Source organism: Monodelphis domestica, chromosome 3, assembly GCF_027887165.1.
Source record: "Monodelphis domestica isolate mMonDom1 chromosome 3, mMonDom1.pri, whole genome shotgun sequence".
NCBI classification, from domain to species: domain Eukaryota; kingdom Metazoa; phylum Chordata; class Mammalia; order Didelphimorphia; family Didelphidae; genus Monodelphis; species Monodelphis domestica.
The window spans coordinates 526,598,526-526,626,497 of record NC_077229.1 but is presented as its reverse complement, the minus strand read 5'-3'; the positions used below and the strand labels follow the sequence as shown (position 1 = coordinate 526,626,497).

At 35.9% G+C, this 27,972-nt stretch overlaps 1 protein-coding gene and 1 long non-coding RNA gene across 17 annotated transcripts in view; one reads left to right on the top strand and one right to left on the bottom strand.

Annotated features, from left to right (window-relative positions):
• The window catches only part of PAM (peptidylglycine alpha-amidating monooxygenase), a 393,336-nt gene that overhangs the window by 26,198 nt on the left and 339,166 nt on the right, over nt 1-27,972 (top strand). For 10 of the 16 annotated variants that reach the window (XM_001380031.4, XM_056824993.1, XM_056824992.1 and 7 more), the window contains exon 2: nt 26,826-26,911. The exons of 3 other annotated variants lie outside the window; for them this stretch is intronic. The gene's annotated coding sequence lies outside the window, so the exon portion shown is untranslated. Of the gene's footprint in view, nt 1-1,303; nt 1,347-26,825; nt 26,912-27,972 lie in introns of all 16 variants that reach the window. 3 more of the 16 variants (XM_056824980.1, XM_007486228.3, XM_056824994.1) reach the window with 1 other exon arrangement.
• Nucleotides 438-26,132, bottom strand: LOC103095575 (uncharacterized). The gene is made up of 2 exons (XR_463688.3): nt 25,807-26,132; nt 438-659 (listed from the first exon to the last, which is right to left on the bottom strand). It is a non-coding gene; the product is annotated as an uncharacterized LOC103095575 (long non-coding RNA).

The window sequence follows — 27,972 nt, the reverse complement described above, 5'->3', positions numbered from 1 at the left end:
AGCTTAAAGTTTTATTCCTCATTCCTGGCAAAAGGGTGTGTGGATGTAAGTGTGGATGGGCATATGTGTGTGCGTGTGTGTGGCTACACATATATGTAAAACCATGGTGAAAAGCACACTTTCTTCACCTGCAGAAGGTAAAAATGTTCTTTATTTTTTTAGAAATGGAATCATGTCTCATCCCTCTTTTATTTCCCCGGCATTATTTATAGCCAAGTCATGGTTAGTTTAAGGACATGAACACATATCATGTATCCAAATGACTTACTGCCATAATCACCATTTTGGTAGTTTAAATGTAAGTATATTCTCTTTAGACAATAATGAGAAGCTTACGTTAAAATATTTTGTATTTTGTCAATAATGGGGTGAATGATGCTGAATTCTAAAACATGGCGCATCGAATTTAAAACAAAATTGTGGCCAGGCAAGATGAAGATATAGACAAAATACTTTTATTGCAAAATGGAGAAAAGCGTTCTCTTTACATCCGTATTGTTTTTCTCTTTCAAATGGTCACAAAACAAAAAAACTGCTTCACGTGGCCCAGGGGCTTCCAAGACTTTTAATTCTGCAGAGGCATCTGTTTCTGGGAATGCTGACCCAACAAGAAGCAGTTTCCTCCTTGGTCCTCTTGCCTCCCCCAGACTTTTACTCAGCTGAAATGATAAAAATAAGGCTTTAAAATGGCTTATTTCTCAGTTTATCAAAATATAGGTAGTAGAGTCACATCTACAGGTACTTAACATACACTATAAGAATTGGATATAATTTTTTAAATTTCATCTTCCATGGAAAATGCACAAAAATCCAAAGAAAAGCATAAATAAATATGGAAATATTGCATACTTGACCAATTTAACTCTTCTTAGTAAGTAAAAAAAAAATGTGAGGCTACTGAACAACATCTTCCCGTTTACCTTGATATTGTCCCTACTGACCACCTAACAGCATAATTAAAGATTTGATACAGTCCAGATCGCTTTCCTTCCCCTTACTCCATGCATTCATGACTTTCTAAGACAAGAGCCATGTTGGCATCCATCCTTGCTCAGGAACCAGGCTTGTGAAGAAATCTCCATCTAGGAGGCTCATGTTAAAGTCTTTGAACTTGAGAACTCTTAGATTTGCCATTATCCAAGAAGTGACCCCCATGACTGGGAAATTCTCTTCTCAGGAATTCTAAGAAAAGTCAAGCAAACTGTGAAAGAGGGCCAGAAATGGGAGTCCAGGAACCTCAAGGCAGATGGTTAACTATCTATTTTTACTTCTAGTCAAATCATCATTTTTTGTCTTGGTCTAGGAAGAAAGCATTCTCATCTGGAAAGCCAAAGAAGCCAAAAAGGGTGAGTTGTCTCTTCAGTGCCCTGGAAGAAGTTCAGCTCTTCAGAAAAGGGTCCACATTCACTCTGATTCTTAGTCCTCAGTAAATGCAGAGACAGACTTAATCCATGGAAACCAACCAGGAGAGTTCTTTGGAGTTCTCTGATGCCATGGCGCATACCCACCACTGTGACAGGTGCCACTTGGGCCAAATTCTATTCTCTGCACTTGCGTCAATTTGATTGCTTTAGTTACCAAATTGAATGAGGGTGATGCTGATCAACACCTCCCCTCCACCCCCACCCCCATTCTCATAACTCATTTTCAAAACTGGGGCTGAATTGGTGGGAGGAAAGAGAGGAGGAAAAAAATTTGTTTTCAGAATTCAGTTCTGGCCACAAAAAACTTGACTTAATCAGTGTTACTTTTTTGAGATTTCACCATCAGAAGTCTCTTATTCTTCTGTTTCTTTATTTCTATTATGATTCTGATGTAAAATAGATTTGTTGGAATAATGTTCTGATTTATACGAGATATGAAAATACATAAATGAAATTAGAATTAGTTTAATATCTTGAATTCATATGCACTTAAATTTTCCTTTTCATTATAGACATATATACTCTGTTCAGCCCAATCTCACACAGCCAAGAGGAACCCACTTTATAATTTCTAAATATGTAGACTGAGTCTCACTCTTTTCTAACCTGAGTCTTTTAGTAAAGTTGGGCAATATCTTCTTTATTTTTAATTTTTACAGCACAAATAAATGCTACACCCAGTTTCCACTTAGTTATCTGATAGGTAGGTAGTTAAGACCACGTTCCTATATCATGGTATACACATTTTTCCAAGAATAGACACAGAAAAACAACAAAACCAATAAGAATAACTCACATTTACACAGCATTGCAAAGTTAAAAAATATCTTCATACTAAGACTATGAGATAGGTGATGCATGTCTAACTCGGTGAGTGATCATGGTCTGAACCTGCACCGATATCTGGGATTTGGAGGAGTTTTTGCTCAAAAAAAAATCACATAATTTGGGATTGGGTTTGGACTAAAGAGAGCCTAGAAAAGATGCGAGAGATCACATGGAGAAGAGGGAGATGGCAGCACCTTTCCTTTGGGCACATTACTCTGATTTTTATCTTGTTTTGGTTTTCTCCAACCTCCTAAGCAAGCGACTGTGCTAAGAACCACACACATATCTTTGTAGATTTTACTGATCACCCCATTAGTGTTTACCACCCTAATGTGTGTGAGCCATTTTTACCTTCTCTAGGAGATATTGAAAAACTATGATACCAATTTTATAAATAAGGAAATGGGCTCAGGGTGGTTAAATGATTTGTCCATTGTTATCCAAGGAGAAAATATCAGATATATGACTTCAATCTAGTACTATTGACTGTAAGTTTTCAGAAGAGAGCAAGAGTATACTTCTAAGTCCACTAAATGGGAACTGCTTTCTGCTCACTGGCCAATCCACTCCAACACATCAAGTGGGGACCGACTAGAGCCCTTTCTCAAGGGGTACACCAAGAATTACCAAGGCACGTGTGTCACTGGAAGGGGTCCACCAGTCATGATCTCCAGAAGGGATGGCCACTGTCATGATGATGCCTCACATTTCTATAATAGTTCCTCTGGTGCTTTTCTCACAGAAATCCCTCATGGTCACCATAAAGTCCACTATTTTGCCATTTTACACGAATACCTCAGCACGTTTTAAAAGAAATTATTGCAGGAGAGTAAAGGCTATCTAATGAAACAAAAATTTTAGCATAAACATTTGATTCATCCTCTTAAAAGATAGAATTTGAAAGAGTCTTTCTGTGGTAGAATGCAGGGAAATCCAAAGACTTGCCCCCACCACAGCAGGCAGGTTTTATCATTGTTGCTTCAAGGTATTCACTACGTAGTCATCAGAAGCATCAAGGGAAGGTTATTGGTAATTGGGATGAAGCAGGGAAACAAGTTTTCCCTTGAAGGCAAGTCTGTGGTCCAGCCAGCCAAGCCCATCCTAGCACCAACATTATTTAAAGTCCTCTGACCTGGGTGACTCCTGATCTAGGACTTTAATAGATTTCTTGGGACTCTTCCAAAGTGGAATACATCCTCTCTCCGAAAGGGACGAATCCCAGACGCAGCTGCTGAGGCATTTTGTTTAGCCAAGCTACTAGATGAAAACTTGATCATATGACTCAGTGAGAAAACCCATAGTGTTACCTATCTTTTAAGCCTCCATAGAGTCTTTGGTCTTGTTTTGTTCGTCCTCTTCTGATTTTGCAAAGAAATAAAAAAAAAAATTCAATGCAATGTATTGGCCTTATGTAACATGGAAGAATAGCTAATACAATAATATGTATTTACTTAATTAATGTTCTCTCCATTTCTTAGGGTTGACCTTCTTCTAAATCATGATCTAGCAAGGGCATTTTGTTCACTAGTTGTTCTAGGCAATTGAGCTAGTCCTCAGTGGCTATCTTTTAATTTTACTCCACATAGGGCTAATTCAGAAGGAGAATTAGTCTGTGTAAAAACTCGTTTTCCCACATTTGTTGAAGGCATTTCCCAATGAATGTACATCATAAGGAAGTCTTTTTCAGTTTAATGACTTTAATTGACTGCTTTGGAAGATGTTACTATTCTGTGCTAAGGGATTGAAGTTCCCAAACTTTCTCTTGGATATATGCTCAAGATTATTAATTGAGCAATATGAAGTAATTTTTCTTTAAGGCTACTAGCTGGTGTAATAGATAGAGTGCCAGACCTGGAGGCAGGAAGTTCAAATCCCCATACACAGCCTAGCTGTGTGACCTTGGGCAAGTCACTGAAACTTTGCCTCATTTTCTTCCGCTGTATAATGAGGACACTGTTGTATTTACCAGTGTTGTGAGGATCAAATGAGATAATATTTGTGAAGCACTTAGCACAGATTCCTTCCCTTCCTTTCTCCTTTAAAACTCAATCATATCATTTAGGCAGCTTTAAATTGTTGGTTAGAGTGGTGTAGCAACACATTAAAGTAAGAAGCTGTAATTTGCTGAGGAAGGGTCATATACTTGGGAACTCACTCTCTAATGAAAGTAGCCGTGAGTTATAGTCTCTCCTTTCAGAGAGGACTTTAATACCTTGATCATGCCAGTAGTGTTCTTCCGTTATGGAGGTTGTGAAAGGCGTAATAACTCTCTTATTGAGAAAGACTGTATTTCTTTCCCCAAGTGGTTAATAAGTCACAGCTAAGGATATTAAATGGCCACTTAGATCTCCATAACATATTCTTCTGCTCAGAACACAGACTTCCTTCGTGACCCTCTTTCCAACATCATATGTCGTCATGGGAGACATCCTTGCATTTTGGTCCAGCCCCTGTGTTCTCCTTGAACTTTCCTGTGATATTATGAGATTTGGGAGGGAAGAGGACCCTGAGCTATATGAAAACCCATAACGTGCCATTTTGCTATGGAGTTCCACTAATTGTTTTATGTGACTAATAGATGTCCCTGCATTAATTATTTGAGTAGAAATTGAACATCATTTCTATATGCCCCTGGTTGTATAGAAAGATCTGGTGACAGCCTATGTAAAACAATCAAAAGGATGCTCTAAGGGCTATCTAAAGATCTCGTTTGATTTCTGGTCTTACTTTAAATTTGATTTCCAAATCTGAGCAGGAGAGTCACTTCCAGATCTTAAAACAAAGCTGTGAGCAAATGTGAGGCCATTGTTAAGATGACGAGACAGAATGGGAGCTCTAGCTTTGATGAAAGTAGGCGGCAAATAGACATTTCTCCCCCAGCTTAGCATTTTCCCTTTAGATACTTGGCAAGGCAGATAGCAAGTGGGGGGGTAAGATGAGGGATAAGACTATGGTAATGAGTCAGGGCATGGGAGGAAAAATCATGGCAGTGACCAGTCTTGATTGTTGTTTGCAGTCTGATGATTTAGTGACCCTGATAATTGGATGCCTAATACAGAGGCCTGGGAGGGTACAAGAAACTGAAAGGGAGATAGGATTGAGACAAAGGGACATGATTTGCTCTAAGAATATACCTGGCCTGCTTGGTAGTTTGCTCAAGACTAGCTTATCAATGCTCTATAAACCCTACATTGCTGCTTGTCAGACATTTACAGAATCAAATAATGGTAGAGCTGGAAGGCATCTCAGTGATTATTTAATTCTGTGCCCTCATTTTACAGATGAGAAAATTAAGACTGAGAAAGGTTGATTGGCCTCTGTTCATATAGTTTTTTTAGTACTATAGCTTGACCTAATTAAATCAAAACAGACTTTAACACTTAATGAATTCAGCACAAATATTTTGAAAAAAACACATTGGAAAATAGAGTTCAGAATGAAATAACCCATATTCCACTAGACTACACAGTCTCATACTATTATAAATGCTTTCTTCCAGGAGAGAGTTTTGAGGTTGGAGGCACTGTAAGCCCCAAATAGCACCATCAAACAAAAATTAAGAAATTGATTACTTTCTAACAAACAGAACATGACCAATTGTTGATTTAGGTCTTACAGGAACAAAGATTAAAATAGATACTCAACCACAGGGCAGAATAAAAATGAGATAATGATATGGCCTGCAGTTCTAAGCACTCTGACTTTTATCTATTTAAATAAGATATTGACACTGAAAACTGGGAAATGGATGAAAGAATATTCATGGATGTAAACATTATCATTTCCAGATAAATTGTTGGGAAGAAAAAAAAGAACACACAAACCATTTTAGCTAGAAAACCCTTGATCTTACTAAGTAGAAAGATAGGGTAGCCAAGAAAAATACCAATTTTAAATAAAATTTATTCGTGAAACTTTATGGAAGAGAATGATGCAAGGTTATTAGTTTGACTTCACAAAACAAGAAGCACTGGAGAGAAAAACAAATCTATAGGAAATTTGGGGAAAAATTCCACCAAAAAAAAAGGTATTCTGAGAATATTTAAGGATACACCTAGAGAGAAGATGACAAATGTACAGGAAATGGAGATCAGCAAAGATTTTTATAATAAATCAAATCAAGACAAAAATCATTTAAGTGCTCACTCCGGGCTATCCACTGTGCTAGAGACAGGATACAAAGAAAAGGGGGAAAAACAGCCTTAATCTCAAGGAAATTACTATCTGTCTATTGGGAAGGAGGTGAAGAACATGCAAATAATATCTTTTTCCCATCTGTGGATACTCTAATAGCACAGTATTGGATTGTTGTATTAGAAAATAGCAATGGTAGTGAAGAAATAAAAACAGGGAGAACTTAAGGATTAGGCTAACGGATATGCAGAAGAAGTCTGTACTGGAAGCAATTTTCGGAGCTTTGGAGAAGTAATTGTTAAGTTTTGCAAAAGAGGATAAAGTACCAAAGGTTTGAAAAAAACTGGATATTTTGCCAATGTGTAGTAATAGTAAAAATGGACACATAGATCACTTAGTCTGTGCTTGGAACTGGGCTAAGCAGTTTACAAATATTATTGGATCTTCACAACAATCCTACAAAGAAGGTGCCATTTGTCCAAGATTAAGTCGGATTCAAACAGCTAGTAAGTGTCCAAGGCCAAATTTGAATTCCTATCTTCCTGACTCCAGTCAGACCTCTGCCATTTGTGTTACCTGGCTCCCCACCACCATCTACGTACTCATATGGCTATTTTCCCGACTGGACAAAGTATATATGATGACAATTTATATAAAATAGCTTGGTGAAGTTTTCAGAAAGGGAGTAGGCAGATTACAGTATAGAGCAAGAGATTTCAAAATCTCATTGTGCCTATTTTTTGGCTATAAAAGTGCTCTCTGGGGTGGTCAAGATAACAGAGAAGGTACATAGACCCAACCGATCCCTACAAATTACCTTCCAAAAAACTATGATATCATGTTTCAAAAAGAATTCTGGAGCAGCATAACCTAGAAAAAGATGGGGTGAGATATTTTTTCAGCCCAAAACAACTTGGAAAGCTGGCATGAAAGATCTATTGCAACAGTGGAAGTGGAATACAAAGCAGCATGCCAAGCCATGGCAGCAAGTCTGTAGAGCAGCAGCAAAAGCATCTGGAGCTCTCAGGCACAGATGATGAGGCTGGGGTGGGGGGAAGTCAGATAAGTGCCAGAAGGAGATGACAGGGATCCCTTTGCTAGACTCTTGTCACATTGCTCATGCACAGATCCTGGTCACAGATCTAATTCGGAGTCTCAGGCTAAGGAGCATCACTAACACACATTAGCTTTTGTGACCACAGGGGATCAGGTGGACCTGATCACAGTTCCCAGATGGAACCGTGGTTACTGACCAGAGCACAGGCTAGGAAACTATTAAACACAGCTTTCCTTATATCATACCAACTTGGAAGAACTGGAAGCAGATAGATGCTTAGAGCTAGCTCTGAAGGCAGTTGCACAAAGAACATGAAACTTGGAACAATGTTCCCTTCACCACAGTTGCAGAGCCCAACTTTAACAAATTTCTAAGTTAAAAGAAAAGAAAAGGGCTGGAAAATGAATGTGCAGGATAAAAGAAACTCAGCTTAGAAAGTTATTTTGATGATGGAGAAAATGAAAACACAAACTCAGAAGAAGATAGGGAAGTCAATATTGCTGCATCCAAAGCCTCCAAGAAAAACAGGAATTTCTCTTAAGCTGAAAAAGAAGTAATGAAAAAGCTCAAAAAGTATTTAAAAAATGAAATAAGAGAAGTAGACAAAAAATTGAGAAAAGAAAAGAGTGATTCAAGAAAATTGTGAATAAAGATTCAACAGTGTGGTAAAGGAGGCACAAAAATGCTGCAGAAATTAATATCTTAGTTAATTAATTAATTAAGCAGAATTGGCTATATGGGGGGGAAAAAGTACACATTCATTGAGAAAAATAAGTCTTTAAAAAGTAGAATTGGCCAAATGAAAAAAGAGGTACAAAAGCTCACTCAAGAAAATTATGTTTTAAACATGAGAATTGAGCAAGTGGAAGCTAATGACTGCATGAGATGTAAAGAAACAATCAAACAAAGTCAAAAGAATAAAAAATAGGAGAAAACATAAAATATTTAACAGGAAAAATAACTAACTTGGAAAATAAATCCAGGAAAGATAATCTAAGAATTATTGCACTCCCTGAAAACCATAAGAAAACCTAGGAACTTAGATATCTTTCAAGAAATTATCAATGAAAACTACTCTGATATTCTAGAATCAAAGGACAAAATAGAAATGAAAAGAATTGCTGATCACCTCTTGAAAGAGATACTAAAAGGATAATACCCAGGAATATTATAGATAAATTCTAGATTTCTCAGGTCAAGAAGAAAACATTGCAGGCATCCAAAATGAAATAATTCAAATATCATTAATGACTTCTACAGTAAACAATTGGAAGGCCCTAAAATATGATATTCCTGAGGGTAAAGGAGCTAGGATTTCCACCAAGAATCATTTACTCTGTAGAACTGTGTATAATCCTTCAGGAGAAAAAATAAGTATTCAATTAAATATAGAATTTTCAAATATTCCTTTTACAAAGACCAGAGCCAAATGGAAAATTTGATTCTCAATTTCAAGACTCAAGAGAAGCATAAAAACGTAAATAGGAAAGAGAAATAAAAAGACATTTAATAAGGTTAAACTGTATGTACCAATATGGGAAGATGATTCTTGTAACAGATAAGATAACTGATCATTATTAGGGCATTTAGAAGGAATATACATAGACAGAGGGCAAGGGTGTGAGTTGAATAGGATGGGATGATATCTAAAAAAGTAAAACCAAGGCATGAGAAAGAGGAATGCATTGCTCTTAATGGGAATTGTGAAGGAAAAAAACAGAATGGGGTAAATTAGCTCACATATAAGAGGCATGAAAGAGCTTTTATGATGGAGAGGAAGATAGGGGAGATGGGGTTGGGAGCATGTAAACCTTTCTCTTATAAGAATTGGCCCAATGTGGGAAGAATATACACAATCAATTGAGTATATATCCATCATATACAGGAAAGTAAGGAAGGAAGAGTATAAGGGAAGGGATGGAGGGGTTGATAGCAAAGAGGGCAAAGTGGGGAAGGTGGTGGTCAGAAACTAAATGGGGGAAATAGAAAGGAAAGTAATACATAGAAATCATAATGGTGCAAACATTTTCTACAGCAAGTCTCTTAATAAAAGCCTCATTTCTCAAATACATAGAGAAATGAGTTGAGTATAGAAGAATACAAGTCATTCCCCAAATGATAAATGGTTGAAGGTTATGAACATATAGTTGTGGAACAGAGTAATTAAAACTCTGTAGTCATGCAAAATTGCAAAAATGCTAAATCATTAATTAGAGAAATGCAAATGAAACAACTCTGGTACCACCCCACACCTACCAGATTGCCTATTATGACAGAAAAGGAAAATGACATAACTTGGGGGGAGGTATGGGAAAATGAAGACATTAATCCAGTGATTGGGAAGTTGTGAACTGATTCAACCATTCAGGAGAGCAATTTGGATCTATGCCCCAAGGACTATACATACCCCTTGATGTAGCAATGCCATTATTAGATTTGTATCCTAAAAGGGTAAAAAACATAAATAGGAAGGGCTTAGATATGCAAAAATATTTAAAGCAACTCTTTTTGTGGGGACAAAAAATTGGAAAGTGAGGGGATACCCATCAATCGGGGAACAGCTAAGGTAAATTATTATAATGGGCCACTCTTAAGGTATAAGAAATGACAAGCAGGAGGAGTTCAGAAAAACCTGGGAAGATTTACACAAACTGGAGGAATGAAACCAGTAGAATCAAGAGAACATTTTCACAATGACAGAAATACTGTACAATGAACAGCTCTGAATAATTTAGCTAAAATTCTCAGCATTGCAGTGATCCAAAACTATCCCCAAAGACTCAAAATGGGCACAAAAAATGTTCTCTGCTTCCAGAGAAAGAACTGATGGAGTCAGAATCCTGACTAAAGCAAACATTTTTCACTTTCTTTCTTATTTTGTTCAAATTTCCTTCCACAAAAGGTTTAATATGGAAAAACATTCCACATGATTGAACATGTAAAATCTATATGAAATTATGGTGAGAGGAGAATTTGAGACTCCAAATTATTTTTTAAATGTTGGAAACTGTTTCTACCTGTAACTGGGGAAAATGAAAAAAGAATGTAAATACTCTCCATTAAAGCACTTCCTACACCGATGTTAAAATTTTACAATAGCTTTTAAACATAAGAACAGAAGTGACTTTTTGGATTACTCTGATTATTAATGTGAAACAAGATATAGAACAAAGATATTATTGTTTCATAAAGGTGTTGGCAACTGTCTTGGAGGATACTTGGTACAAAGCCCAAATGAAAGAGGGAGGGTCTTTCAGATATTACTTTTGCTAATGACATTGTGCTGATTCTATCAAACCTGGGGATATTGCAGAGCCTTTCAAATTACTCCAAAGAGTGTGACTTTATCCACACATGAAAAATCAAGTGTATGACAAATATTGTCTGATGGGGATGGGGAGCCCATGCTTGTGGCCCATCATTATGAATATCATTGGCAGATACACTGCAAAATGGCCACTAAAAGTGGCCTTGTGAAATGTAGGAGTAGGAAATTAAACTATTCCCTTTGTAAAACTGAACACAACAATGCTTTCAGTCACCACAGCCTCATTTTCAACGTTATTCTCATAGTGATGCTGACTGTGTGCAGTGGAATGCCATGATTTCTAAATATCTGAAGGACACAAGGAGGGCAATGGAGAAATGGATAGTAGGAATGGAAAGGCTACATACAACATATGAATGAACAGGAATGTAGGATATAACCAGTGCAAGACCCGCATGATGTCAAGAATGTCACCCGAAAGATTTATGATTGGATAAAGAGATGAAGAGAACAAGGGTAAAAAGAAAAAGAAATAGATAGCCTCTATGGCCCATTGATAGGGTAATTGAAGAAATTTGGTCAAAGACAGAAAAATGGATCTGCAAAGCAAGGAGAACTCAGAACATTGGAACACAGAGATCATCAGGGGATGGGAGAGAGAGAGGTCCATGGAAGTTTGAAAAAGAGAGGGGCATTGGATCCCCGACTGCCTGGGTTTCATTGTTCTTCTGCCTGAAGGTGGTTGAGGACATACTTTCATCTCCTCTCTGGCCATTACCTTACTACTTCCACCATGAACTGAAGGAATAGTCAGTCTTGCTTGGAAGAGACCCTGGCAGAGTTATTGCCCATCTTTTCTCTGAGAAAATATTTTATTTATTTCTGTTGAAGAGACTTATTTTTTCAAAGCCTTCAATCAGTGTTACAATTCTGATTTAGGGACATCCTTTTCCTCCTCTTTCCTAACCCTACCCTGATCTCCTTCTTCCCAAAGAATAAATAGATCCTTCAGCTAAATAACTTAGTCTAAAGGGTTTTGTTACTAGAGAGAAGAATCAATTTACCATCTGTGAAGGAAATCTCCATTAGGCTTGCTTAGAGGGAAGAGAATAGGAAGTGGAGAGGGGAAGGGCCCAAGATTCAGCCTCTTTTCTTTTGCTTATTTCCTGGTGCAACATCTTTAAATTTCCGCATTACATTCACCAAGTTTTCCTCTCTAGTACAATTTGGCACACCAGGAAAAGTCTGCACCCACCCCAGGCTATGGGCTATAGATCAAATAGAAAAAAATGCTGCTGCAAATACTATTTGGGGTAACAGTATTAGCTATCATAGCATGTTATTGAATATACAACATTGTGTATAGTACCTTCACTGGAGTTGTGATGGAAACTATAGGACTGATAGTCAACTCCACAGCATTCATAATGACAATGCCTTTTACAGAAAACAAAGTTGTACAGCAAATAATCATCCAAATTTACATATTTGCAATGGCAACTATCCAAATCTTTACATATATTAAAAACATTCTCAAGTTCTTTACACCCAAAAAGGCAGCCCAGATTTTCGTACTAGATGACCCCTTGGAACAACTGGTCAAAAAGATGTGTGCTGAATACTTAGACAAGCAGGGAAAAGGACAGGTTCAGGAAGAGAATGGGAAAAACACAAAAGTACTGGCAGATGCAGAGAATAAGGACAAAGAAAAGAAAACAAAGGACTAAATAAGGCAGAGGGGAAAGATAATACAGAAACTAAGAAGATCCTGTCATTAAGAGACATTTTAAAAATTTCTGATATAGCTGGTGTTAGTTATTTAAAGATCCACAAACTGTTCTCTACCCAGAAATCGGATTCAATAAAATGCAGATTCCCAAAATTTTTATCAAAACCTTATAGAGATCTTAAGGAACCAAAAAGGGCATTTAAAATATTCAACTAGATTTTTAAAGATTCAGACCTTCTTTTATCTGAATTATTTAGCCCTCATGAGCATAGGCAGTTTATTGATAAGACCAGCCAAGACACATCCCTGACAAGTTGGCCTACAGTGGAGGAAAGGGAAGACTTTGATTTTGCAAACCCAACAAGCTTGGCATACCTTAGAAAATGCAGGAAAGACCTCCTGTAGGCAATCAAGTCATTTTGTTCCAAGCCCAATGCTTGGAGCAAATTTGACAATTTGAGTCAGGAAAAAGATGAACATCCTGCAACATTTATAGACAGACTGGCTGAAATCCTTGAATCCATCATGGGTTTGAATCAAGACTCATTAGAATCAGTGGCTCATGTCAGGAGACAATTCCTGAGAGGTTGTAACTCCCATCTAAAAATTTTCTTCAGGAATTATTTCCCCAAATATGACAGTATTATGATCAATGAACGGAGAGATGCTGCTACTTACTTATTTGACAGTAATAGGGAACACGAACAAGAAAAACAAGAATTGGAAAAAACCTACAAAATACAGAGGAATCTCTTAAGCAAAAAGATATTGAACAAATAAAAATTTTGCAAACAATTAAAACTTATTCTAGACCCTAATGCCAGCAACAGAGAGGTCAAAAAGAGACTAGAAAATGCTTTTTATCCCATAGAGTGGGCCATTTGGTGAAAGATTGCTATTTAAAAAAAGAACTATGAGCAAAATAATAAAAGCAACAAAACACAGGGAAGAACATATTATGGATCAAAATCAAGCTGATGCTGTGAGCAATGTAATCTTTTTTTTATTTAAATTAATTTATTTAGTCAATTTATAACATTATTTCTTGGTTACAAGAATTATATTTTTTTCCTCATTCCCCTACCCCTACCTTTCCTGTAGCTGATGTACAATTTCACTGGGTAATACATGTGTCCTTGATCAAAATGTATTTCCATCTTCTTGGTGTTTGCATTAGGATGTTCATTTAGAGTCTACATCCCAACCGTATCCCCTCGACCCATGTATTCAAGTAGTTGTTTTTCTTCGGTGTTTTTGCTCCCACAGTTTTTCCTCTGAATGTAGATAGTGTTCTTTCTCGTAAAACCCTCTGAGTTGTTCAGGTTCACTGCATTGCCACTAATGGAGAAGTCCATTACATTCGATTGTACCACAGTGTATCAGTTTCTGTGCACAATGTTCTCCTGATTCTGCTCCTTTCACTCTGCATCAATTCCTGGAGGTCATACCAGTTTCCATGGAATTCCTCCACTTTATTCCATTGAGCACAATAGTATTCCATCACCAACATATACCACAATTTGTTCAGCCATTCCCCAATTGAAGGGCATCCCCTCCTTTTCCAATTTTTTGCCAACACAAAGAGCACAGCTATGAATATTCTTGTACAAGTCTTTTCCCTTATTATCTCTTTGGGGTACAAACCCAGAAGTGCTATAGCTGGATCAAAGAGCAGACCGTCTTTTAGCACCCTTTGGGCATAATTCCAAATTGCCCTCCAAAATGGTTGGATTAATTCACACTCCACCAGTAATGCATTAATGTTTCGACTTTGCCACATCCCCACCAGCATTCATTACTTTCCATTGCTGTTATGTTAGCCAATCTGCTAGGAGTGAGGTGATATCTCAGAATTGTTTTCATTTGCATCTCTCTGATTATAAGAGATTTAGAACACTTTTTCATGTGCTTATTAATGGTTTTGATTTCTTTGACTGAAAATTGCCTATTCATGTCCCTTGCCCATTTATAAATTGGAGAATGGCTTGATTTTTTGTACAATTGGTTCAGCTCTTTATAAATTTGAATAATTAGGCCTTTGTAAGAGGTTTTTGTTATGAAGATTGTTTCAAAATTAGTTGCTTCCCTTCTCATTTTGGTTGCATTGGTTTTGTTTGTACAAAAACTTTTTAATTTTATGTAATCAAAATTATTGATTTTACATTTTGTGATTTTTTTCTAGCTCTTGCTTGGTTTTAAAGTCTTTACTTTCCCAAAGATCTGACATGTATACTATTCCGTGTTCACCTAATTTGCTTATAGTTTTCTTCTTTATATTCAAATCATTCACCCATTCTGAATTTATCTTGGTTTAGGGTGTGAGATGTTGATCCAAACCTAATCTCTCCCATACTGTCTTCAAAATTTTCCAGCAGTTTTTATCAAATAGTGGATTTTTGTCCCAAAAGCTGGGATCTTGTCTTGCTGAGGACACTTACTCCAAGTCTATTCCATTGATCCTCCTTTTTGTCTATTAGCCAGTACCAAATTCTTTTGATGACCACTGCTTTATAGTATAGTTTGAGATCTGGGGCTGCAAGGTCTCCTTCCTTTGCATTTTTTTATGATATCCCTGGATATTTTTGATCTTTTGTTCTTCCAAATGAATTTTGTTAATGTTTTTTTTTCTAATTTAATAAAAAAAATTTTGGTTGTTAAATGGGCACTATTAAATATAGCACTAAATAAGTAAATTAATTTGGGTAGGATTGTCATTTTTATTATGTTAACTCATCCTGCCCATGTGCAATCAATGTTTTTCCAATTGTTTAGATCTAGTTTTAATTGTGTGGAGAGTGTTTTGTAGTTGTGTTCATATAGTTCCTGTGTTTGTCTCAGCAGCTAGATTCCTAAGTATTTTATATTGTCTATGGTGATTTTAAATGCAATTTCTCTTTCTAATTCTTGCTGCTGAACTGGGTTGGAGATATATAGAAATGCTGATGACTTATGCAGGTTTATTTTGTATCCTGCGATTTTGCTAAAGTTGTTGATTATTTCCACTAGCTTCTTGGTTGATTCTCTAGGATTCTTCAAGTAGACCATCATAGCATCTCCACAGAGTGATAGCTTTGCCACCTCATTGCCTATTTTAATACCTTCAATTTTTTTTCTTCTCTAATTGCTACAGCTAGTGTTTCTAGTACAATGTTAAATAATAGAGGTGATAATGGGCATCCTTGTTTCACTCCTGATCTTATTGGGAAGGCTTCTAGTTTATCCCCATTGCAAATGATGTTTGCTGATGGTTTTAGATATATACTGTTTATTATTTTTGGGAAAGACCCTTCTATTCCTATACTTTCTAGTGTTTTCAATAGGAATGAGTGTTGTATTTTGTCAAAGGCTTTTTCTGCATCTATTGAAATAATCATGTGATTTTTGTTGGTTTGCTTGTTAATATAGTCAATTATGTGGATGATTTTCCTATTATTGAACCATCCTTGCATTCCTGGTATTAATCCTACCTGTTCAACTGGATAACCCTCATGATCACTTGATGGAGTGTTTTTGCTAGTATCCTATTTAAAATTTATCATTTATATTCAGTAAGGAGATTGGTCTATAGTTTTCTTTCTTTGTTTTTGACCTGCCTGGCTTTGGAATCAGTACCATATTTATGTTGTAAAAGGAATTTGGTAGAATTCCTTCTTTGTTTATTCTGTCAAATAGTTTTTATAATTTTGGGATTAGTTGTTCTTTGAATGTTTGATAGAATTCATTTGTGAATCCATTTGGACCTGGGGATTTTTTCTTAGGGAGTTCTTTGATGGCTTGTTCAATTTTTTTTTTCTGATATGGGATTGTTTATGTATGCTATTTCTTCCTCTGTTAGTCTAGCAATTTAAATTTTTGTAAATAGTTATCCATATCACCTATATTGCCATATTTTTGCCTAATAGTTGAGCATATTAATTTTTAATGATTGCCTTAATTTCCTCTTCATTAGAGGTGAGGTCTCCCTTTTCATTTTGGATACTGTAAATTTGGTTTTCTTCTTTCCTTTTTTTAAATGAGATTGACCAGTACTTTGTCTATTTTATTTCTTTTTTTCAAAGTACCAGCTTCTAGTCTTATTTATTAAATCAATGGTTCTTTGACTTTCAATTTTATTACTTTCTCCTTTGATTTTTAGGATCTCTAATTTAGTCTTTATATGAGGATTTTTAATTTGTTCACTTTCTATTTTTTTAAATTTGCATGCCCAATTCATTGACCTCTGCCCTCTCTAATTTGTTAATATATGAACTCAAGGATATAAATTTCCCCCTGAGTACTGCTTTGGCTGCATCCCATAGATTTTGAAAGGGTATCTAATCATTATCAGTTTCTTCAATGAAGTTATTGTTTCTATGATTTGTTCTTTAACTAACCAATTCTGGTGAATCGTATTATTTAATTTCCAATTAATTTTTGGTTTTCCTTTCCATGTACCCTTACTAAGTATTATTTTCTTTATATTGTGATCTGAGAAGGTTGCATTTATTATTTCTGCTCTTTTGCACTTGTTTGCAAAGTTTTTATGCCCTAATACATAGTCAATTTTTGTGAATGTACCATGTACTGCCGAAAAGAAGGTGTATTCGTTTTTGTCCCTATTTACTTTTCTCCACATATCTACTAACCCTATTTTTTCTAAGATTTCATTCACTTATCTTACCTCTTTCTTATTTATTTTTTGTTTGATTCATGTAGTTCTTGAATTCAGACTTGGGGTTGGGGGTGTACCTTTTAAGTTAAGTCCAGCAGGAGGGTTCCTTTGCTCTGTCCTGTTGTTAATTCTGGTTTTCAGTCATCTAGGGGCATTTAGTTATTAATCAGTATGGAAGGGCCTTCAGAAGCCTGAACTTTCACTGCCTCTAAGCCACCATCTTGACTCTGCCTCCTATCATATTTATCTTTTGTAAGATTTTATTCAACTTCTTTATTTGATTCTTATTTATCTTAAGGTTAGATTTACCTGTCTCTAAAAAGGGAAAATCGATTTTCCCCACTAGTACAATTTTACTATCTATTTCCTCCTACAATCTATTTTACTATTACTTTAAGAATTTGGATTCTATTCCATTTGGAGCATACATGTTTTGTATTGATACTAATGGTGCCTTTTAGTTTTTCCTGACTATATGTTTTATATTTATTTTACACATTTATATATACATTTATAGGTCTATTTTCCCTTTTAATTTTGTCTGATATCGTGACTTCCACTTTGCCTTTTTTAAATTTCAGTTGAAGCATTCTGCTCTAGTCCCTTATTTTAACAATGTGTATGTCTCTCTATTTCTAGTGTGTTTCTTGTAAACAATATGTTGTTGGATTCTGGTTTCTAATTCATTCTACGATCTGCTTCAATTTTATGGATGAGTTCATCCCATTTATGTTCATGTTTAAGATTACTAACTGTATATTTTTCTGTATTCTGTGTTTTTCTGTTTTTCCTTCTCTCTCTTTTTATCCTGTGTTCCTCAAAAGTCTGCTTTGCCTCACTTAAATCATTTTCCTTTTTTTATATTTCCCCTGCCTCTTTTTCTTACCCTTTTCTCATTTTTAACTATTGGATAAGATAAATTTCTATTATCAATTAAATCTGTGTGTGTGTGTGTGTATAAATTTACCTTTTATGATCCAACTTAGATATGAGTGAGGTTCAAGCACTTCCCACCTTATAACATTTTTTCCTCCACTGTAAAAACTTTTTCTTGCATGTCTCTTTTTTATATAAAATAATCTCTCCCATTTTTCCTCTTCTCTCTTTTCCCAGGGCATCCCTCTTTTATACCTATTCTTTTTTTTTAACATCATCCAAACATAATGGACTCACTTCTACATATTCTTTTCATATACTCTTCCTAATTGCCTTAACAATAATATAATTCTTAGTGTGACCCTGGGCAAGTCACTTGACCCCCATTGCCTAGCCCTTACCACTCTTCTGCCTTGGAACCAACGCACAGTATTGACTCCAAGACAGAAGGTAAGGGTTTAAAAAATAATAATAATGTAATTCTTAGACATTCTATTTATCATCGTCCTTTATAGCAAAGTAAAGTTAAACTTTATGAAACTTCTTATTTTTTCTCTTTCATGTTTATCACTTTATGCTTTGTTTGATTCATATTTGAAAATCTTATTTTTTTCTTTCTTTTTTTTTAACCCTTACTTCTGTCTTAGAATCAATAATGTTAATTGGTTCTAGGGCAGAAGAGTGGTAAGGGCTGGGCAATAGGGGCTAAGTAACTTGACCAGGGTCACCCAACTTGGAAGTGTCTGTGGCCAAATATGAACCTAGTACCTCCTGTCTCTGGGCCTGGTTCTCAATCCACTGAGCCAACTACCTGCTCTCAAGTCAGATTTTTCTATTCAGCTCTGGTATTTGCATCTAAAATGAATGAATGAAAGCCCTTTATTTCATCAAATGCCCATTTTTCCACTTGAAATTTTGCTGGGAAGATTTTGTTGATTGTAATTCCAGCTCTTTTGACTTCTAGGATATCATAATCCAATCCCTATACTTTAAAATAATAGCTGTAGAATTTTGCATGATCTTGACTGTGGCTCAACGGTATTTGAATGGTTTCTTTCTGCCTCTTCAAAGTATTTTTTTTTCCTTTCAACTGGGATGCTGAAATTTATCTATAATATTCCTGGAATTTTATTTTGGGATTTTTCTTCAGGTGGTGTTAGGTGGTTTCTTTCAATTTCTATTTTACCTTCTGGTTCTAGGATATTGGGCCAGTTCTCTTTGATAATTTCTTTAAAATGGAGTCTAGGTTCTTTTTAAAACCAGAACTTTCAAGAACTACATTAATATTTTTTAAGTGTTTACTTTTGTCTTAGAATTAATACTAAGTATGGATTTCAAGGCAGGAGAGCAGGGAGGGCTAGGCAATGTAGGTTAAGCAATTTGCCTAAGATCACAGCTTCCCTGCTAGGAAGTATCTAAGGCCAAATTTCAATCCAGATCCTCCCATCTCTAGGCATGGCTTTCAGTCCACTGAGCTACTTAGCTATCTCCTGTAATAATTCCTAAATGATCTTTACTTGATCTATTTTTCAGGACACGTTTTTCTGATGACATAGTTCACATTTTCTTCCATTTTTATCATTATTTTGAACTTGTTTTACTGTTTCTTGATGTCTTGTGGAGTCTTTTGCTTTCACTTTTGCTTAATTCTAATTCTTAAGAAATTATTTTCTTCACTAAGATTTTGTACTTCTTTTTTTCATTTGGCCAATTCTGCTTTTTAAGAAATTGTTGTATCAATGAAGTTTTGCCCCTCTTTTTCCATTTGACCAATTTTGGTTTTTGTTTGTTATCTTCTCTGTGTGTGTATGCACATATTCATACCTCTATTATTGAGCTGTTAAGATTTTAATATTTTTCTTCCTTTGCTTTCATTTCTTTACCTAATTTTTCTTCTGCTATTCTTATGTTATTTTGACATTTTTTAGCTTTTCCATGAATTCATATAGAAATTATATCCAATTTAATTTTTATTTTTTGATGCTTTTCTTGTTGCTATTTTAACTTCATTATCTTCTGAATTTGTGTCTTGATCTCATCTGTCACTATAATAGATTTTTCATGGTCAAATTCTTTTTTTGTTTGTTCACTTTTCCAGTCTATTTCTTGACATTAAATTCTATATTAGAAATGGCCTCTGTTCCTGGTATGGGCAGTGGGGAAGGGTGCTGCTCAAGCTTTAGGCTTTTTCACCCTGCTGTTTTCAGCACTATATCTGTGGGGTTGGGATTTTTTGATGTTTCCAAATTATTGTCTTGATCTGAAACCTGGTTCTTACCCAGAAAGGGCTCCTGATCCCTGGGCAACAGAAATTATGTTCCTCAGGGTTCCTGATCCTTTGTGACCTAGTGCAATACTGCTCCTCACAACTCCCACTCCTTCTTAATCAAAAATACTCCTCTCCATCTTTGAAGTATTGCCCCAAAGTAGCTCTAAGTAATAGATTTACCAAATACAGTCTGCCCTTGCATCCAATTGAGATCCCTTGTAATCTCTCTTTCTAACCATTTCTTAGACCCCCTTATCATCTCTGGCTTTAGAGTTTCTAAAGCTGCTGCTACTTCTATCACTACCACTTGGTTCTACCACTAGTATTTTAACCTTGTAGACTCCTAGCCAGTGTCTATCCTTGTGTCACGGATTTCTCTTTTCAACCTCCTAAGTTGTTTTGAGCCAATAGAATGTTTCATTCTAACTTTTTTTTTTAATTTGACACTCCAGAATTTGATTCATGATGTTATTTTAAAGTTAACTTTAAGGAAGGGAATATTGTGAGGGCTCGGTAAATTCCTTTCTTTACTCCACCATCTTGACTTCACCTTTGAAAGTGTCCTGTCATTAATTTTATGTATCCATCTTACTATCTTTATCAGTCACATATTTTGGTTTCATTTATTGCAATGACGTCAATATGGGCATAATCTAGATTATTTAGTGTGCAAATTTATTGATCACTGAACAAAGATCTGATAGAGCACTAACAGTTTAATTCATCCTTATCAAAGTCTAAGAACTGTCACATTCCTAGCATACCCTCTCCCTTCCACTGTTGTGTTATCATCATTGAGGAAGAGGAAAATCATGAGATTAAATATTGTTTTATGCTTTTGCCAGTTGCATAGGTCATATATAACAACAAAAAGTCACTGGGAAACATCCTCTGGTGAGACTCTTTCCACACTTATCTAGGCTGGTGCTCAGAAAACAGATTACAGATGGTGGCCAGAACTATGTTAGAAGCCTTTTTCCGCTTGGTAGGACCTGCCAAAGCTTGTGATCCTCTACCATAGAAATGGAAAAATCAAGGTCACCTTCCATTTGATAATGAAGCTTCAGAGGAGTGCTTTAGTAGGGTCATTCAGAGGAGCATCATTTTCATGATAGAAAGCATTTAATAAAGTACCCACCAATCTATATAAATGCATTTTACCAAATTTCCAGGGATTCTATTGTTTAAAAAATCAAACTATGTGTATTGGGAAGTAGGGAGGAAAAGGGCAGTGCTGGAAAGATTTGATGAAGGGAGAAAGAGTCACAATAATGCCAAAAAGTGTAAGAGAAATGATTAAGGTTAAAATGAAATGTTGATTTTTCTAATGCTTCTGTTCAAATAATAGTGCTAAAAGCAACTGGGCAAAGACGTCGAGATTGCTTTTAAAACAGATTTATTTGCACAAGTATCAGGAAATGGCTGTATTTATAGAAAAAGCACTTAATGATTGCATAAGCATTTTCTTCTTTATTTGTGTACTGAACAACTGAGTGCTAAGGACTCCTCTGTTGCCATAGGGGCTTGGAATTATCTCTTCTGTGAGTTGGCATAGCCCTTTGAAAAAATCAACAGTGTTATATTAAGAACTAAGGTTTTAGGCTTTTAGAGTTATATGATAATATAATTCATGGAAGATTTAGTTGTGAGTGTAAGAACAGGTTAGAACATAAAAGAAGTTGTGGGTGCTTGTTCCACAAGATCATGCATTTTGTTGAAAATTATTTGACAAAATAAAATTTTATTAATTACATATTAATTAATTATGCATATAATTAATTATGCATATAATTAATCATGTAAAACATATAAATATATAACCAAATTCTATTGATATATGAATATATTAGTAATAATTGTATTAATTATATAATAAATATATTAATAATATGAAATAGGATTACTATAAATGTATTAATTATATGTATAATTATAATTATATAATTATATATTAATTATATCAAATATATTTTAATTATATTAAATACATAAATATATTAATTATATGTAAATATATTTGTAATATATTTAGGGGCATTAACTCTTTAAAGAAACCTGACACTTAATCCTTTTAAAAGTATGATTTTTAGAACCTAATCGCCTCTCACTAATATATATGAATGCCATTTAATATGTCATTTATAGCTTTGAATTTCCATTTTTATTTAAGTATTTTGTCCCTAAATTTCTTGTTCACTTAAAATCTGACACTTTTTATGTCCTTATCTTCTTGGTAGCATATGAGCTTCCTAAAGATGTTGCTTATGATGCTAGCCACATAAACAAAATATTGTGGTCCTTCTCCTCTGTAAACTTGAATTTTACTGGGATTGAACAGATTAGTAGAATATCCATATGCTAAGAGTAACATGGAGGCTGCCATTTATGATGTCGGGGTATCAAAATTGCTAGAAGGTGATAACAGAGGGAGGAGGGCCTGAAATTACAGTCATGAGCAGTAGTATCCCAAGTTTTCCTGGGCGTGTTAAAGGCACGGTCAGCATTAGAAAAGGCAATCGAGGGTGAAGTGTCTTTAGAGAAAGTTAAGTAAGTCCTTGTGAGTAGAAGGTAGAGAGTGAGAGAAGGGATTTAGAGTTAAGGAGAGCTTAACAATGATGCAGGAGTCCCCGAAAGTATAATGTGGGGGAATGGCTGAACTAGATAGGCATGAATGTGGGAAAATCGGGGAAGTGGAGAGAAGGGTCTTAAGCAATGAGTCATCCCAGCTGCCAAGTGATAAATCTCAGAGGACTTCGTAACTGGACCAAACATTAAAGGTCATCCAATTCTTTATCTTCATGTTACAAATCACGAAACTGGGCCCCGATATAAATAATCTGCCTAGTTTCACAGACAATAATTGGCAGAAACTTAGTAAAAACACAGGACCTCGGACTCTAGAGTTGAGAAGTAGGTCTTAAAGTAATTCCTTCATTTGTAATTTTTTTCTGATGAGAAAAGCAATATGAAAGACTTGGGTTATGTGGTAGTAAAGAGATAGACAAGCCTGTTCATCGGACTTTGTTTTTAATATGGTGACTAAACATAGTTGCCTTCTTTTACAAGGTGTCTCTTTGGGATCTATGCAAAGTTATTATTGGTTATCCTCTTCTAGAATTCAATAATGACCATTCTCCGTACAGTAAATTACATGCAGTAGACATTTAATGAATGTATGTTGTACTTGATAAGGTTGAATTTTATATTTTCCTTTATCTTGTACTTTTTATAGGTAGTTGATTTTTCTGAATATGTGAATTCTGTCAAGCATTTGGTATAATAACAATTTTTAAAATTTACCTATCAGTTAATTTTATTAAGTCCAGTTTTCTAAAAATTTAAATCTTAATAAATATTCTTTGGTTAGACTGAATTTCTATTATTTTGAAATTACTGTGGAGTTGGTTAATGAAATTGTTGAGTAAATACTTTATTAAAAAAATATTTACCTTCTATCTTAGAATCAATAATAAGTATTGGTTCCAAAGCAGAAGAGAGATGAAGGTTAGCCAACTGGGGCCAAGGGACCTGTCTAGGGTCACACAACTAGGAAGTGTCTGGACCCAGAATCTTCTGTCTCCAGAACTGGTTCTCTAGCCACAGAGCAGCCTCACTATCCCTGAGCAAGTACTTTGAATAGTCAGCTTACCATTTTTTATTGGAAAGTAAGATATGATCTTAACAGTAGATGTAGAGTGACATGGGAATCTGAAACTTGGCAAATTAAATTCTTAAAAATTGACTAACTACATAGAAACTTTAAAAGGTATACTTAGCATATTTTGATTCATTGTCATACTTGCATACTTATATTTTTATTTATAGTTAGAGTGCTCCATTGACATTTGTTCTTCGGATCATAGATCTAGACCAGGAAGACGTCTAAGCATCTCCTTTTATAGTTGAAGAAATGAAAGCCCAGGGAGGAGAGGTGATTTGCCCTAGTAATTGAGTATCAGGTACCAAGTGAGAGGCATGCCTTATTTTTACATGACTGTTCCTCACCAATGTTTCCTTGTCTTCCACTGAACAAAAAATACAGTCAAGCTAATTGCTGAGAGGTGGGAGACATGTTTCACTATCAGCCCTATGAATTTATGATTAGGCATTTCATTGGTAATAATTATAAAGGTTTTTCAGTGGTTTTTTTCCCTTCACATTATTGGAATCATCATACAAATTATTCTGCTACTCCATCATCCTGTGCTTCTCGAATCCTTTCTTTTGATGCAATAATATTAAATTACATTAGTACACCATAGTTTACTTAACAATTCTCCAACTGATAGATGCCCATTTTGCTTCCAATTGCAAAAAACTGCATATACATGCAAACAAAAGTATGTGTATGTAAGTGTATGCACCCATATGCATATTATATATCTATTGGTTATCTGGGTGGTATGGTGGAGAGAACTCCAGGCCTAAAGTCATGAAGACCTGAATTAAAGTCCAGTCTCAGACATTTAGTAGCTATATGACCCTGAACAATTCACTTGGTCTTTTTCTGCCTCAGTTTCCTCACTGGAAAATGGGGATAATAATAGCTCCTACCTCCCAGTGTTGTTCAGAGTATCAAATGAGATACTAATTGTAAAGTGCTTAGCACAGTGCCACATAGTAAGAGCTATATAAATGTTAGCTATTTTCTATATCTATTGGACCTTATTCAGTTATAGCTAAATTGATGATCCTTAAATCTATTTATCTAGCATTAATCTCTCTGTTTTGCAGAAATCTTCAGATCTGCATCTCTAATGACCTATTGGACATCTTGAAATGAATGTCCTATAAACATCTTAAACTGAACATACTCCAAACTGAACTCATTATCTTTTGCTACCCAACCTTCTTCCAAACGTCCTTATTACTATTGAAGGCAGTTACCAACTTCAACCTAGCTATTATTGTTGACTCCCCCCCCTATCTCTGTCTCTGTCTCTGTCTCTCTCTGTCTCTCTCTGTCTCTCTCTCTCTGTCTCTCTCTCTCTCTCTCTCTCCCTCTCATCACCCATAACCAATCTGTTCTCAAGATCTGTTGATTTTACCTTTGTAACATCTCTTGTATACATCCCCTTGTCTCCTCTAACATTGCAACCATTCTGGTGCAGACTATCCTCACTTCACTCCAAAACTATTAAAATAGTAAACCAATTTCTCTCCTGCCACAGATTTCTTCCCACTCCACCCAATTCTCTACTCAGCTGTCAAAATGATCTTTCTAAAGTTCTTGTCTGACCATATCACCTTACCAGTGGATAAACTTAAATGGCTCCTTATTACCTGTAGAATTAATTAAAAAATACTCTCTTTGATGTTTGAAGCCCTCCAAAATCTAACACTCATCTATGTTTCCAGTCTTCTCTCATTTTCAACTCTTTCCCCATCTTCTTAACGTTTACTGTTAGATTCTTTGAAAGTGACTTCCTTGCTGTTCCTCCAACAATACACGCCATCTTCTGATCCAAGATATTTTCACTAATTTCCCCTGTGCCTGATGACTCTACCTTTTGACTTCCCTAACTTCCTTCAAGTCTCAACTAAATTCATACCTTCACAGGAAGCCTTACCTGATCCTTTTCCTTCTGGTCCCATCCCTTTGTCAGTTAGTTCCAGTGTTGTCTATATGTAGTGCATTGGCCCATAGTTCTTTGAAGGCTGTCTCCCCCATTGGATCGTGAGCTTCTCAAGAGCTGAGGCTGTTCTAGCACACAGTTATTGACTGCCTGGCTGCCTTCGACCTTGGGACATTCTATTTATCTTTCCAGAATAGGACTACTCATTTTATGATGGTACTTTAAAGTGCCCATTTTCATGTGAAATAGTTGCATGGAACTTCACTTCTATTTCTAAAATGCTTGTGATCAGCAATGTCCAGTTTAGAATACAATGAGAGGCACAGTCCCTGCCTTGTGAGATAAGGGGAGGCTGGACTTCAACCCTAAATAGAAAAGAAAGCTTGGAATGCTCACCAGGGTGACTTTCAGGATAGCTGCAGTGCTTAGGAATAAAGCAGACCAGTTAGCTGCCTGCTGACTGATTGGAAGGAGTTTGTAACTTTGGGGTCTTTCCCCACCCATCAAAATGGCTAAGAGAAGAGAAAATAAAGCATCAAACAGTGCCCAAACAGTGGAATGTAGACTACGAGGAGTTGGACAAATATTTTGGTTCAGAGTTTCTTCCTTTCTGGTGTGAAAATTAGAGGGAGGATTTAGAGTTGGCTCTTTTACTTGCAGATTCTTCTTCTTTCTTTCCAATGGAGGCTCCCAAGAAAGCTTTTCTTTTGAAAGAGTAGTTAAAAAATCAATTCGAAGTTAGGAGATTTTGGTTAAAGGTAACCTGTGAGGTCAAATCCACAGCCAGGATAGTTTAATGCCATGTAGTGTATAATGAAATCAGTCATTTTAGTAATAACTTTATTAAGTACATATAATGAAAGTGTAAACTTAATTATGTGGCTATGAAAATGCCTTTAAATAAATTGGATTTTATGGAAAAGGTAAATGTTTAAGAAAAACCTCCCAAAACAACCTGCCAGCAGGTTCTGGTGATTCACAAACTCTCTGGTTTCATTGTGTTGTTTGTTTAGGTGATCCAGTTCTTTCCAGTCGTTAATCAAGTATTAACTACCTGACAACACAGGAACAAGTGGCAGGTGGAAGGCAACAGGAGGAGGTGAGTTGTTCTGTACCAGCATTTGCCATTTTATTCCACTGTTCCTTTTGGAGATGATATTATGTATTTTTCTGCATAGCTTTGACTTACACTCATAATATGGGGTAATCATGAAGATGTCATTGAGATTTCTGTGGATTAGGAGCCTGGGGGCAGAGGAAGGAGAAAACCTGTCCCCTCTTCTCTAAGCTGCTCCTTAGTTTTCCAGTGAATTTCTCAAAATATTTGTCTCTAGATGGCTCAAAAGTTCTTCTTAATAGGATTGTTCACTACATTAAGTTGTGACTGTATCTGCTGTCATCGGCTTTGGTCTTGCGCTAATATGGCATAATTTCTCTCTGGCTTAATGAAGCTGCTCTCTTAAAGGAATCACTTTTTTGAAAAATGGGGAAGTCCTGGCTGCTTTAAAATGCAAGAACACAAGAGACAAGGTGCATATGTAAAGAGTTGACGCCATTGTTGATATTGGTGAAAATCACATCTGACACTAATTTTTATGAAAAAACTAGAAAGGGGCAACTTCCACCCCCCCAGCTCTGCCAGCCAAATGGTAAATCAAAGGGAGACATCAATCTGTAAAACACAGAGACAGCATCAACTGGCGTATATATTGTAGATCGTATTCCCCCTGGAGCTTTACCAGGCACTTTAGTGGCATGAGCCACCTGGAGTTTTCCCATGAATGAGCAAAGGAAGCCAAAGCAGGTGGCTGCTATAACTGAGGACACTACTAGCAACTAGAATCTTTAGATAACTTTTGAAGCATTTGGGATAACTAAGGGTCATCCCTAGGTTTCACATATTAATCCATTTTAATCTATCTCTTTAACTATCATTTATTTTTTTTTTAGAACCCTCACCTTCCGTCTTGGAGTCAATACTGTATATTGGCTCCAAGGCAGAAGAGTGGTAAGGGCTAAGCAATGGGGGTCAAGTGACTTGCCCAGGGTCACGCAGCTAGGAAGTGTCTGAGGCCAGATTTAAACCCAGGACCTCCCACCTCTAGATCTGGTTCTCAATCCACTGAGCCACCCAGCTACCCCCTTTAACTATCATTTAAA